The sequence below is a fragment of the Rhinopithecus bieti genome, unplaced genomic scaffold, assembly GCF_001698545.2.
Source record: "Rhinopithecus bieti isolate Rb0 unplaced genomic scaffold, ASM169854v2 scaffold_39125, whole genome shotgun sequence".
Classification (NCBI taxonomy): Eukaryota; Metazoa; Chordata; class Mammalia; order Primates; family Cercopithecidae; genus Rhinopithecus; species Rhinopithecus bieti.
In genome coordinates this window covers 1,205,833-1,221,256 of record NW_016816262.1, presented here as the reverse complement: position 1 = coordinate 1,221,256, position 15,424 = coordinate 1,205,833, and the positions used below count along the sequence as shown (strand labels likewise).

Below are 15,424 nucleotides of genomic sequence, written 5' to 3'. Positions count from 1 at the left end.
TACATCTAAAAAGACTGGCTTTCAATTCTCACATTTTAGCGCATTATATGGTTTGGCTGCGTCTCCACCCAAATCTCATCTTGAAATGTAGCTCCCATAATTCCCTTGTGTTGTGGGAAGAACCTAGTGGGAGATGATTGAATCATAGGGGTGGTTCACCCATATTTTTCTCATAGTAGTGAATAAGTCTCACAATATCTGATAGTTTTTATAATGGGAAACCCCTTTTGCTTGGCTCTCTGATTCTGTCTTGTCTGCTGCTGTGTGAGATGTGCCTTTTACTTTCTGCCATGATTGTAAGGCCTCCCAGCCATGTGGAACTATGAATCCATTAAATCTCTTTCCTTTGTAAATTGGAATATATGTATATATTTCCAATTGGGAAACCATTAAACATTACTTTAATTTCCTTATAATAATAAAAGCTTCTTAAAGGTCAGAAACTCAGATACACATAAGGAAAGAAAGGGCATTGAAGAAGGAATAAGTGAAGATGAAATAAAAACTTAATTTTGTTAGTTTTCTAAGAGAAAATAGTTCATTCAAAATAGTAACAACAATGTGTTCAATTATGTGTGCTTATGTATATGTCATATAAATATACTTCTGTATACATCTGTATAAGTGAAATGAATGACAGTAATGATATAAGTTACAGAAGGAAGGAATTAGGATCATTTTCTTATTATAAAGAACTCACACTATCAATGAAGTGGGTGTTGTTGTATTTGAAAATGAAATTGGATTAAATTAGTTGTAAATCTATATTGAAAATTCTAGGGTCACCACTAAAAAGGTTTTTTTTTTTTTTTTAAGAAGAAACTGATATGATAAATAAGGAGAAGAATAAAATACACAATGAAGGCCATAAATGTAGAAAAATAGCAGAAGACAAAAAATAGGAACAAAAACAAGGGTAACAAATAGAGTAACAGATACAGTAAATATTAATTCAACTATATCAATAGTCACTTTGAGTATCAATGGTATAAATACATCAATTAAAAATCAGAGATAGAGTGTATTAGAAGACCAACTATATGTTGTCAAAAAATAAAACCTTTAAATATAAAGATGCATATACATTAAATGTAAATTGAAGGAGAAATCATACCATGTTAACACCAGTCAAAAGAAAACAGAAGCAGTTATATTAATTTCAGGCAAAGCTGAATTTAAAGCAAGGAAAGGTTATTAGGGATAGAGAAGGGCATTGCATAATGATAAAAAGTCAGTTATCCAGGAGACTTGACAATTCTTAATGTGTACACACTTAATGACAGAGCATCAGACTACATGAGAAAAAAACTGACAGAACTGAGAAAAAGTAGCAGAATCAAATATCATAATTGTAGACTGCAACACTCCTTTTACAGAAGTAAACAGATTTGGCTGGCAGAAAATCAGTAAGTGTATAGGTGAACTCAACAACAGCATAATTTAACTGAATAAAATCAACATTTACTAATTATTTCATTCAAAAACAGTATATTACACATTCTTATCAAGTGCACACGGAATGTTCACCAAGATATACCACACTCTGTGCCATGAAACACCCTGACTAAATTTGAAAAAAAATAAAAAATACAATTTCTGCTCTCAGACTGTATTGGAATTAAACTATAAATCAATAACAGAAAAGTAACTAGAAAATACCAAGGTACATGGAGATTAAACAATGCACACTTCTAAAGAACACGTTGGTCAAAAAGAAATCTCAATAAAAATTTTAAAATATTTTGAACTAAATGAAAATAAAATCATGAACTATCACAACTCATGGGACACAGTGAAAGCAATGCTTTGTGGGAAATGTGTACATTGAATGGATACATGAGAAAATAAGAGAGTTCTAAAATCAATAATCTAGGTTTATACAAGAAAAGAACATTTCAAATACAAAGTAACAGAGAGAAGAAAATAATAAAAATTACAGCAGAAATTAATGAAATTGAAAGCAAAAGTAAACAGGGAAAATTGAAGAAACCAAAGCTGGTTCTTTGAGAAGACCAATACAATCAATAAATCTCTAACCAGCTAAGAAAAAAAGAATACACAAATTCTTAGAAATGAAAGAGGAGATATCACTACAGATTCTATGGGCATTAAAACAATAATAAAGGAATATTATGAAAAACTGTATGTCCACAAACTTAATAACCTAGACCCAAATGGACCAAGTCTTTAAAAGATCAATGGGCCAAACCTCGCACACAAGAAGAGATAGACAATCCAAATAGGCCTATGTTATTAAAGAAATTAAATCATAATTAATTGTCTTCCAAAACAGGCCCAGAGACATTTACTGGTTAATTTTACAAAACATTTAAGGAAAAATTAACATTTCCTATTCTTAAACATTTAAGGATAGGAAAAGATGTACCAAATCTTATGTCATTAAGGGAATGCAGATTAAAATACCTTTCAGGGAATATAAGCAGAGAAAATACTTCTATGAGATCACCATTACTCTAACGCCAAAACCAGACAAAGACCTTACAGGAAAACTACAGACCAATATCTCTCATAAAGATAGATGCAAAATTCTCAACAAAATATTCAAAAATCAAATCCAGCAGTTTATAAAAAGAATTATACACCATGACCAAGTGGAACTTATGCTGGGTAGGCAAGGCCAGTTTAACATCTGAAAATCAATTAACATAATCAATCACATGAGCAGGCTGATGAAACATAACACAATTATATTACTAGATGGAGAAAAGGCATTTGACAGTATGCAACACTCATTTTTAATTAAAAATTTCAGAATAAAGAAAAATTTCAAAATTACAAAAAAACTTTAGCTAACATCCTTAATGGTGAGAAATAAGAAGCTTTTCCACCAATATCAGGAACAAGGCAAGAATATTCTCTCTCATTACTCCTTTTCAACATCATGCGGAAGTTCTACCTAATGCAAAAATACAGGGGAAAATGTACATAAAATGAAACAATAAGCAAAATTGTCTTTGTTTACAGATGACATGATTATATAGAAAATCTGAAAAAAATCAACAAAACCACTTCTGGAACCAATAAGTGACTATAGCAGAGTTACAGAATATCAGGTTTATATACAGAAGTCAATTACTTTTTTTATATACCAGCAATGAACAGAAGTAATTTGCAATTTAAAAACACAATATTATTTACATTAGTATCACCCAAAATGAAATATTTAAGTAATGACCTAAGAAATCACGTAGTAGATATATATGAGGAAAACTGCGATACTCCAAGAAATAAATCAAAGAACTGAAAAAAAGAAATATCCCACATTCATGGATATGGAGACAAAATAATGTCAAGATGTCAACTCCTCCCAAATTGATCTACAGATAAAATGCAATCCCAATCAAAACCCCAGAAATTTTTCATGTAGAAATTGACAAACTGATTCTGAAGTTTGTATAAAGAGACAAAAGATATGAAATAGTCAACTCAGTACAGGAGAACAAAGTTAGAGGCTGACAGTACTCATCTTCAATATCTACTATAAAACTGAACTAATCAAGATTGTATGCTATTGGTGAAAGAATAGGCAAGGAAGTCAATGGAACAGAATAGAGAGCCCAGAAATAGACCCACATGAATACAGTCCACTCATCTTTGACAAGAAAGCAAAGGCAATTTAGTGGAGCAAAGACAATCTTTTCAACAACTGATGCTGGAACAACTAAATACCCACAAAGAAATAAAATAAATCTAGACAGAGACCATTCAGAATTAACTCAGAATGGATCTTAGTCCTATGTGTAAAACACAAAACTATGTAACTTCTACGAGATAACAACAGAAAAAATTCTGACTTTGGGTACAGTGATGTCATTTCATATATAATACAAAATATAATATATTTTAGATATAATACCAAAAGGTATTGGTTATCAAGGTAACATGATAAGCTAGACTTCAAAATTAAAAATGTCTGCTTTGTGAAAGACAATGTCAACAGAAATTTTAAAAAAACCTACCTACTTGGAGAAAATATTTTCATAAGATCATTTGACGAAGTATTGCTATCCATGTCTCTAAAAGCTTTTAAAACTTGTTTATAATAAAATGAACAACATGATTTAAAAGTGGGCCAAACTCTTCAACAGATACCTCACCAAAGAAAATATACACATGGAAAATAAGGACAGGAAAAGGTGTACCACATCTTTTGTCATTAGGGGAATGCAAATTAAAACAACATTGCGATACCATTACACATCTATCAGAATTGCCAAAATTCAGAACACTGAAAACACCAAATGCTGATGGGAGTGTGTAACAGCATAAACTAGGGTTTACTGTTGGCGGAGACACATAGTGGTACAGTCCCTTTGGTACTATTTGGCAGTTTCTTAAAAAAACTAAGCATGCTTTGACCATACAATTCAGAAATCTCAGTTCTTGATATTTACTCAGTTGATTTAAAAGCTTATGTCCAAACAAAAGTGTATACACAGATGTTTATGGCAGATCTATTCATAATTTCCAAAACTGGGAAGCAACCGATATGTCCTTGATGGTTAAATGGATAATCTGTGGTACACTCAGGAAATGAAATAGTATTCAGCACTAAAAAGAAATGAACTATCAAGCAATAAAAAGATATGAAGGGACTTTACATGCACATTACTAAGTGAAAGAAGCCATTCTGAGAAGACTACATAATATATAATTCCAACTATATGGCATTCTGGAAAAGACAGAGGTACAGATACAGAAAAAATAACTGTAGTTGCTAGGGAGTCCTGGAGAGAGGACTGAAAAGACATAGGACAGAGGATGTTTAGGACAGTAAAAATGCTGCATCTGACACAATGATGGGTCATTATACATGTGTTTAAACCCATGGACGTACACAGATCGAATCCTTATGTAATCTAGAGACTATGGCGGATTATGATGTGTCAATGTAGGTTCATCAATTGTAGCAAATGCACCACTGTGGTGGGGGATGTTGATAATGGAGGAATCTCCACATGTGTTGGGGCAAAGGCCATGTGGGAAAAGTGTGTACCAGTCTTTTAATTTTGCTATGAACTTAAAACTGCTCAAAAAACAAAGAATTTTTAAAATATTTAATTTGTATTTTTAAAGGTAGTTAAACCCATTGAAGCTTTATAACTGGATTTGAGTCTTGTGACTTTCAGTAATAGGGTTATCTTGGGCAAGAACTAAAATTTCTGTGCCTCAGTTTCCTCATCTGTAAAATGGGCAAACAATTGAATCTATTTATGAAGACTCTTTGGGTTATTAAATAAATTAATATAAATGCTTAGAATATTATACATGTAATTAATGCTGATTCTATTATCACTATCATTATTATTATTTTTGAAAATGGGATAGTACTAACCATCCCTAGGGTCATTGTGTAAATAATTGGATAAAACAAAATGGAGTAATTAGCACAAAATTAGTATTGACTCATTCAATAAAATTTTTTTTCTCTTTGTGTAGTTCACTCGAATGTTTTTAATTCTTCTCATGTTTCCATTTAATGTTACTTTGTGACTTCAGATTGCAAGTATTTCTACATGTATAAAATCAAATGCATCACTTGTCAAACCAATCCTTCAGCTAAGTTTTTGTGTTTGTCAATGGCATCTCATGTTTATTTATTTTGAAATATCAAATTCATACTTACTTTTATGTGTTCTCTCTCGGTTTTATGTACTCTATCCCTGAGTCCTACAATTTGTAATTATTTTCTCTATTTTTTTAAACATTTTGAGATGTATCTTTTCTCCTCTGTTCTACTGCGAATAACAGTAATAGTTAACATAAACACTTTTCTAATTAAGACATTTTTGTTGAATATTAATAAAGTTAATATTTTCATATAAAGATTAAATTGGATGTAAGCTTTTAGAATGAAAGATACTAAAATATTGGATTTATGTCAGTGACAAATGGTTTTTAAATAGTACCATCTAATTCTTTGAATGAATCAGACAATATGTAATATTTGGGTAGACTTTATGAGCTGCTTTTGAGAGGCAATACAATATTGGAGACTGAAAAGCATATAATTTCATATCTGAGAATTTGATTTTGCATTCAAGGTTTGAAATTTTTGTGTTTTTTGGAGGCATGATCTTGGGGCTGTAAAATAACCTACCTCAGATACAGTTTTCCCAAAGGAAAAGTAAATATATTTGTAAAACCTGCAGAATAAAATGTGCAATGCAGATTACTGACTTGTTGCGAGGACCAGATATGTAATTAGAACCCTTGACATGTTGTATGTAATTATTCAGAAGCACTGCAAATTACCCTTGCAAAGAAGGGGTTTTTTAAAACAGTGTTACCTTAAAAGTCTCATGATTCATAATTCTGCATGAATATGAGATTTGTTACTTTCCCATCCATGACTCAAGAAAATGGCTCTTCACATTCACTTTACTGAGAAAAATACCTGACTTGTCTTTTGTGATCCTTGCTTCAGTAAACTGCACTACCCATTTGCTCAAACGTATCCCTTTCTCCATCATTATCCCTCACATGAATTACTGCAATCGTTTCCTGTCTGGAAATTATACTTTAGTCTCTTTCCAATCTTTTTTCCACCCAGCAGTTTTTGTTCACTTTTCTTTGTTAGCCAAAATTGAAAGTGTTGATCTACTATTTAAAACATTTCAAATTTCCCCATTTCTCACGGAATAATGTATAAAGTTTTATGTATGGCTTTAAAAGACACTTCATAACGTGACAACTCCATAACTCTTTTAGACTCATCTATTGCTACGTACTTTCTTAAACTTTGTAATTCAGACATGCCTAAAATGGATAATTATTTTCCTTCCAGATTTTCATATGCTATCCACGGTGCCTAGAGATCCATGCTTTTGTGAACAGGGGCTGACTTGTGAATATGAACAAGCACAGTGGAAAGCTAGGGGTTAAGGGTGGGGCACCTCTGAATTCGGCACCAGAATATGCCCAATCAAAAGCATAGTGGCAGAGTGCAAAATTGTCTATCTCACTATGGAAGACTGCTTGTCAATGGCAAAATGGCGGGGCAGAATAGAGCAAAGGCAGCCTCAACTGATCAAACTTTTAATTTTTCTCTAAAAACATCCTTTGGAAATAGGTCTATTACCCCTTTAACAGAATAAACTGCAGAAATTGTTGGACAATGGGTGCATTTGGAAGAGTCACGCGGGAGCACTGAGAAGTGAAATGATCCAGCTCCCAAAATAAAGGTGATACCTGTTAATGTAATAAATTGGAAAAAATAAAATAGATGCAACTCTTAGTCCGCATATCTGGAAAAGCTGGTCACATTAAAAAGACCTTACTGAGAATATTTATGTATATGTATTATGCATAATAAAGCGTTTTGTAACTTACAAAGCATCTTAACAATATAGTTATGGTTAATTTTTATGAGACAAAACTCTATACTTATCGCTGTCTGCAAGGGCATATAACACAATCCAAAATTCAAATGAACTTATCGAACAATATTAAGATACATTTTAAGAAATCGTTGCCTTGTATATCTTTCCAGTGAAATTTTGCATCCTGTGGAATTAGAAACATATGTTCAATAACGACAATGCTGAAGTAAAGTGGTTTGAAATTATCTCTTCATGTTAACACCCAAATCAACAGTCAACTCCCTTCCCTCCTCAATGCAGCATTTCACTTGATAATTAGCAGCTGTATGCTAATTACGTCGGGAGCTCTTGATTTCCTGAGTATGCTAATTTAAAGTTCTTTTGAGTGGTGACTTTGTTTCATGGAAGCCCAAAATATACGCCATATAGAATAAGTTATACAGCATATCCTGCCCTCAGTTCCTGGGGAAGAGTCAATTGAGTGCTTCTGTTAATGGTACCTCACACTAAAGAGGAAAATTGTTAGGATTTGGAGTCATTTCAGCAGTGATTGCAAGATGAGAAATTGAACTAATAAAATTGGGATCCCCACAATGAGCCATGAGCAACCTGAATGCAAAAGGAAAGATGAGAGCCAATCAACTGTCATGAGAATCAAATTAACATTTGGCTCAGCTATTTGAAGGGTTAAATGTACAAACTGAGCATTTTGAAAATGCATCATTTAACTCATGTAAATAGGACGAGAGTTAGATGTTGAGGGACTTCCCAGTTGAAAAGGAAAAGTGTGAGGGAGTCTGTCAAAACAAGTGGGAGATGGCTATGGAAGAGCTGATATCAGGAGTGCTAATGGAGTGGATGGCGATGTCCTTCTTATTGGGTCTCCTATGACATTATTTGATTTGAGTTTCTCTTTGCCATTCTCACCTGACTTTTCTTTTGTGCAGGTTATACATTCTGCTTAAACAAAAGGGAGGGTGCCAGCTTGGAATAATATTCACTGGCTGGTTTTTCCACGAAAAGTTCCAGTAGTGAAATACAACTTTGAAACTGAGAAAGGCTACAGGAAATGACAAGGAAATAGAGTCACTGTGTCAATACCAAAACAAAACTAGTGGAGAAACTAAAATAAATAATTATTTTGTTTTTCCCTCCTGTCGTCTTCTTCATTTTTTTATTCTTATATTGCCTTCTTATAATGTCTATAATGTCTTATAATGTCTACATAGACATTATAAATTTTAATGATAATAACTAATATTTCTGACACTTATTATGTTCTAATCTACTATGGTTCTAGGCTACACATATATGTAAATATGCACACATATAGATGCTTAAGAAAATACTCTTTTATTTCTCATTTTAGAAACGAAAACATAAAGTCATAAAAAACAAGTTAAAGTAATTTTCATGAGGTCAACCAGCAGGTACGTGGTATGACTCAGTTTTGGGCACAAGCACTCTGACTCTACGATCTGAGTACTTAGACACTATTATGTTGATTATACAAACACACACAGGCACAGACATACACACTCATCACTAGGGCTGATTGACACTTTCTAACCAAGTTCAATGTCATTATGTGACACAGAAGTACTTAAAAGAAAAGAAAAAAAGAAAAAAGGATCTGCTGAGAAGATGTTCTAGGATGGTGAAAGTTCCATTTCCTTTATATCAAGTAGCTCCTTACCTGCATATGTAAGAATTAAAATCCAAATCAGAACATGTCTCTTCTGAGATAAAGACAGTTTTAATGGATTCATGAAAGTCTTGCCAATTTAACATCAAAAGGCATGTTTCATTGCCTGGAAAGAGTGCTGCATCCAATTTCTAAAACTTGATTTAAATCAGGCTTAGTAGAAATTGCATCTACAGTTCTACTCCTCATGTCACACATTATAAAAGCTAAGGGAATGCTTTTATAATATCTTAAAAGAGAAGCATTGGTCTTCTGCTATGTAACATAGGAAGTGGGAAAAAATAGAAATAAAACAAATTCATAGGGTTTCTTCCCCTCATTTAATATTGTGTAGTTCCTGAACCTAATTCTCAGAGATTGACAGTTCTGATTTGATTTAAATGGACTTAAATAAAAAGATAAAAAATGGGGACATAGTGCTTCAGGAAAATAAAGAGATTTCCCTTAATAATTAAGAAAACTGGCTTATGCTTGAAATCCCAGCACTTTTCGAGGCTGAGGCGGGCAGATTGTTTGAGGTCGGGAGTTAGAGAACATCCTGGCCAACATAGTGGAACTTTATCTCTACTATAAATGCAAACATTAGTCAGGTGTGGTGGCAGGCCCCTGTGGTCCCAGCTACCCAGGAAGCTGAGGCAGGAAAATCACTTGAACCCGGGAAGCGTGGCTGCAGTGAGCTGACATCTCACCACTGCACTCCAGCCTGGGTGGCAGAGCAAGACCTTGTCTCAAAAAACAATAGTAATAATAATAATAAAGAAAATTCATGTTACATTAATGATTATATATAAATAACAATATATTCAGAGCTAAATATATGTTGGTTCTGTACTCAAAGAGCCTCAGAATTGAGATTAAATGTCACCAATATGAGTTTCAATGAGAGCAATTCATTTTACTATGTTATACTGACGATTTATATAGTTTTTTGTGTTATATAATCACTGTGCTTATGTTTAATATTACCTTAAAGAAGGCTACACCAAGAGTCTTCTGTCCTGTTGGGAAATTTAAAATTCATCAAAAATTAAGTGATATGTGCCCTTTCAATCAGCAAACTTTTATGCAACACTTACTATAACCACAGGGCTTAAGGCACGAGGGTACAAAGATTAGCCAAATTTATTTGGGCCTTCAAAGAAATTAAGGTTAAGAACATAGGCAAGTGACAAAACAGACATAAATATTGTGATAAGTGGTTTAGGAGTGTTTAACAGATGCTCATTAGAGGTAGACCTAACTAGCCTGAAGGTTTAGAAAAGATTCTAATTTCCCCAGGTGCACTGAAGCAGAAAACCTGAGTGGAAATCAGCTCAGTCCAAAGGCAGAGAAGCAGTTGGAATTGGGATGAAATTCTAAGCAAAAATTATTCCATATTCAATCCATTTAGGGAGACAGTTTGAAATCTTCAACTCTGTTTCCTCCTGTAGTTTTGAAGATGATGCTTGACTGAATTGTTATGAAATACATTTAAGACAAACTATAAAAAGTATTATGTAAGAATCTAAGCTCAATAAATATTAGATATTACTATTAGTTTCTCTCGTTCACAGAATTTCTATCAGGTGTATATTGCATGTTTGTTGCATTATGACTAGAGAAGAAGACAGGTAGGCAAGGACCAGATCATAGATAATATCATAAATACTGTGTCTCATGATGAAGCATTGACAGCTTTGTTCCAAGCTGTCTTTCCAAGGATGTTTCTATAGCAAATAGCATTAGAAGAGAGAGTCTCCCTTCAGTGCAGAAAGCAGATTTGTCTTTTCACCAGGAAAAATAATGTCTCCCTCCAGGACAAAGGTTAGGCAGGTATGCCAGCAGCCAATTTATAAGATAGGGAAAATCGTAAACTTGGGGCTCATTAGCTGTGCTGCAGACCAACTGTGTATATGGTAGCCAATTTTACATTATTTCCATGGGACTTGGGAGGAGGCAGACCTCGTGCAAACATGAAGGTTATGCTGTCTGCTTGCTGTGAAGAATAAAATCCTTTGCCTGACCCCCGAGTGCCAGGTCTTCTGCCAGCATCCATGAAACAGCAAAAGCTAACTTAATTTAAAGTAGAGTGAAACACACTTTTCCCAGACCTTGAAAGTTTTTAAATCCTTATGGTATTAAGGATCCATCACATGCATTTAATATTGTGTGGTAACAGTTTTATTTTAAAATAATAAATGTATATACCATGCCCTAGTAATAATGATCATTGCAACGATTTAAACTTAAGACTAAAAAGTTAGATGGCAACGTTGCTAAAATTGACAGATAAAATTATATGAATTTATCACATAAAGCGTGATGTTTTGAAGTATATATATATATATTATGGAATGACTAAATCTAACTCACATATGCATTACCTCACATAGCTATCATTTTTCTGGGGATAACACTAACATCTACTCTCCTAGCATTTTTCAAGAATACAAGGTGTTATTATTAACCGCAATTACCAGGAACTGGAGCAGTTGTGGAGGGAAGCTGGGGAGATTTTGGTCTGAAGACCCAACATGTCAGTTTCATGGATGGCACCTTAAACAAACGTGAAGGGATACATATTTTTCAAAATTATTTTAGGGTGTACATAAATAAGAGAGTTTGAATATTTTATCTAAATGATTAAGGTATTATTTAACTATCCATGTTTCACTAATTTCATCTATCAGAATTTTGTTTGCACAATTTAAACTTTGTTTGCACTAAACTGAACACACAGAGCTTTCTCCACCTATATGTTTTACAGTGTCCTTATCTTGCCCTCACTCTTGAATTATAATTTGTCTGGATATTGATTTCTAGATTGACAGTTATGTTTCTTCAGCATTTTAAATATGCATTTCATCCTCTTATTGCCTGGGTCATTGCTGATGAAATGTCCACTAAGCTAAATATTGTTCCCTTGTAGGTCAGTTGCTTTTTCTCTCAGGGTGCCTTTCAGACTCTGTATTTGTTTTGTATGCTCTGAATGTTTCGTTCTGTTCTTTCTGCTGTAAATTTAATGGGCTTTTCAATATGACAACTTACACTTTCTTAATTATATTAAATTATTGTCATTAATTTTTAAATAATTCCCACTCACAACAGTTTCTATACTTCTCTCTGGAATATCTATTATTAAATAATGGTACTGGTAGGTAGCAAAAGTCGTGTATATATAATCCAATACTTAGAACAACTACACATGAACAGTAAAGAGAGACACTCAAAAACAGTATTAATAAATAAAACAAAATTCTAAAATGGCTCAAGTAACCCACAGGAATGCAGGAAAAAGAAATCAGTAAATGAAATACAGAGGAAAAAAAGAAATAAAAGGGTCAGGTTTCAGCATTAACATATCAATAATTATATTAAACATAAGTGATCTAAAAGCCTGATTAAATGATTAAATGACAGAGATTGGTAGAATACAATTTTAAAAATCATGAGTCAACTATACACTGTCAACAACAAGTCACTTTAAATATAATGATATAAGGAGGCTGAAAATACAAAGATGGAAAAATACATTATGCAAATGTTAATTAGAAAAAATAAATAACCATATTGATATAAGACACATTAGATTTCAGAGCAAACTGAATTAAAAGAGAAAAAGAAACATTTTATGATCATAAAAAATCAATCCCCCAAGAAAACGTGATAATTATAAACATGTAAGCACCAAACAACAGGTCCATAAAATACATGAAACAAAATTGATAGAACAAAAGGGAAAAATGCATAAATGTAAAACTATAGTTAGAAATTTGAACAACCATCTCTCAACAACTGATAAAATAACTAGACTTAAATAACTAGACTTAAAAAACCAGCAAGGATATGGAAGAACTCAACAACACCATCAATCAAGAATATTGAATCAGCATTCATAGAATACTCCATCAAAACGCAGCACATTGGTTTTAAGTCCTCATAAAATATATACTGCGATATACCATACCCAGGGACATAAACAAATATTAACATATTCAAAGAATTGAAGGGACATGGATTAATGAAGTACACTCTGTGAGAACTCATGCCGATGTTTTGATGAGTTAAATGTAAAGGGACTGGTTCATGATAAAATACCAGTATGATATTTTGGTATGATAAAAATAAAATAGAATATTTTTGCTTGTAAATATTCTGGAAAGTAATTTGTTTTAATGCTAAAAAAATGAGTAATCATGTTTAATCTTTTAAATAGTTTCAATCATTCTATAATGTAACATTTTTCATCTCTGCAGCAATGTTGATTGATTTCCAAGTTTCAAAAAATAATTTCTGGAAAAAAATCCAATTATCTCCCTTTTTATTTAATGTTTTTTTGAGCACGATCACATCTTGACATCTTATTATGCTCGAATTTCTCTAATAGCCTCCTGGCTCAATGAAGGCAGGAGGTGTGTCCTAGTTGTCTTTGCAACCCCAGATACAGAATGGCTTCTGGAACATCGTAGATGCTTAGTAAATTTCTGCTGAGTACGTGAAGGAAACACAACTACAAAGATGCCTAGAAAGCTGTTACAACATGATTAAAAGTATTTTGGAGTCTATCATTTATTGGCTGGTATTTTACCAAGTTATTTAATTTTCTTCCATAGTACATATTTATATAGTATATAATTTAAAATTCATGTAGCTCTACACTGATCTTTCAGGAGGTGCAGAGTGTTGGAAATAAGAAAATTAACAGAATGCACAAATTGATAAACAAGATGTATGTTTTACTTTAATACTGTCTTCTATTTTTGACATGTCTAATATATGTCTTTAAATTCTCTCTTATAAAACAACAGAAAAGAGTATGAAGATTGTTCCACCATCTTGTTGTAATTTATTAATACAACTTCTGTTCCAATATTGAAGTGTAAAATGTAACACTAGAACTATAAACTGAACAAAAACATTTAGATGGCATCTTATATAAATTAAAACAATTTAAATACTAATAGCGATAATAAAACCAAAATCCTAACTAGATATTATGCAAATAAACAGCTGGTCCAAAATGTTTGATTAGTAATTTTAAAAGCACAATATTATGGCAAAACATAAACAAAATTACAACTTCCAAGGAAGGTAGATCAACTTGTAAATTATATAACATTGTTAAGCCTTCAAAATCTGGGGGATGATATTATGATTAGTACAATTTTCCCATATAAATGAGACCATTAATATCACCCTATTTCAAAATAGCATTATGGATTTCTGTATCAAGAGAGGATTGGGTAGTTTATGACAGACCAATGTTCTTGGTGACAAAAACTTGAAAACTTTGATAAATAAAATGCAAAAATGATTTCATTAGAGGCATCAGAGAGTGGTCAAATAACGAACAAGAGAGCTAAAAATTCAGAGAAGAGAGAACCCAATGGATTAAGCAAACATTTTGCAGTTGATTTGTTCTTGTGAGTATTTGACAGTTCTGGGCATGGGTAAGAGACTGTCATTACAGTCATCTTTTAGGAAGAAAATTGCTTTTGGAGGAAAGAGAAACCCATAGGGCATTTGCAAGAATGGCCTCAAAACATGGTCAAATTTCCTTTCTAGACATTTACTGAATTCTGAGGCTATCTGGAGTGACAGTCTAAAGAGCTTTGCTAAAAACTCTTGAAATATAAAGAGAACTCCCCTGGCCATGTCTGGGGACAGATAGAACCTGTGGGGGAAATATTCCCTCACACCAGGGTTCTTTCTGCAGAGCAAGGGTTGTCTTTGTCCTATCCCTCATCTTGCTCAACAAGAGAAACAAGGTTTCTTAACTGTTTTGTTTAAAGTTTTCATTCTTATTTGACTATATGTGTGTAATTGTGAAGAAACGATCCTATGTATTGTCTTTCTTTTATATTCTTGTAATATTCTGAAACTAAAATTGTTTTGTTTCACATCCAAAAAAAAAAAAAAAAAAAGAAATATAAAGAGAACTACTCATCGGTCTCTTTGTGGGAAGGAGGAAAACACGAGAGTGCAAGACTTTGCTGGGGTGGGGACAATATTGATCACAACAGGCTCTGACTTGAAAACTGTGTTGGGGTACACCTTTGATAGAGAGGTAATTTCAAGTTAAGATAAAATTACCCAAACTGTCACTCAGCCTTGAATCAGGTCAATTATGCAGTGTTACTCTGGGAAGAAAAACCATACCAAACACAAACATTCCCCTGCAAGACAAGAATCAATAAATTGGACTGAGTGATGACTCAGGTCTTGGAAACAGACAGAAATTTAAAATAAATATGAAAGTATGTTAAAAACTTTAGTGGAGAATTGGACAACATGCATTAACAGATTTCAGCAGTAGCACTGAAATTATGAAATGAGTGACACTGGGCCAGGCGCGGTGGCTCACGCTTGTAATCCCAGCACTTTGGGAGTCGAAGGT

At 33.0% G+C, this 15,424-nt stretch overlaps 1 long non-coding RNA gene across 1 annotated transcript in view; it reads left to right on the top strand.

Moving 5' to 3' along the window:
- LOC108516951 (uncharacterized) overlaps nt 1–8,449 on the top strand; it is a 71,876-nt gene extending 63,427 nt beyond the window's left edge. The window contains exon 4 of the long non-coding RNA XR_001881955.1: nt 8,291–8,449. This is a non-coding gene — a long non-coding RNA (uncharacterized LOC108516951). The remainder of the gene's footprint in view (nt 1–8,290) is intronic.
- Nucleotides 8,450–15,424: the final 6,975 nt, after the last annotated feature.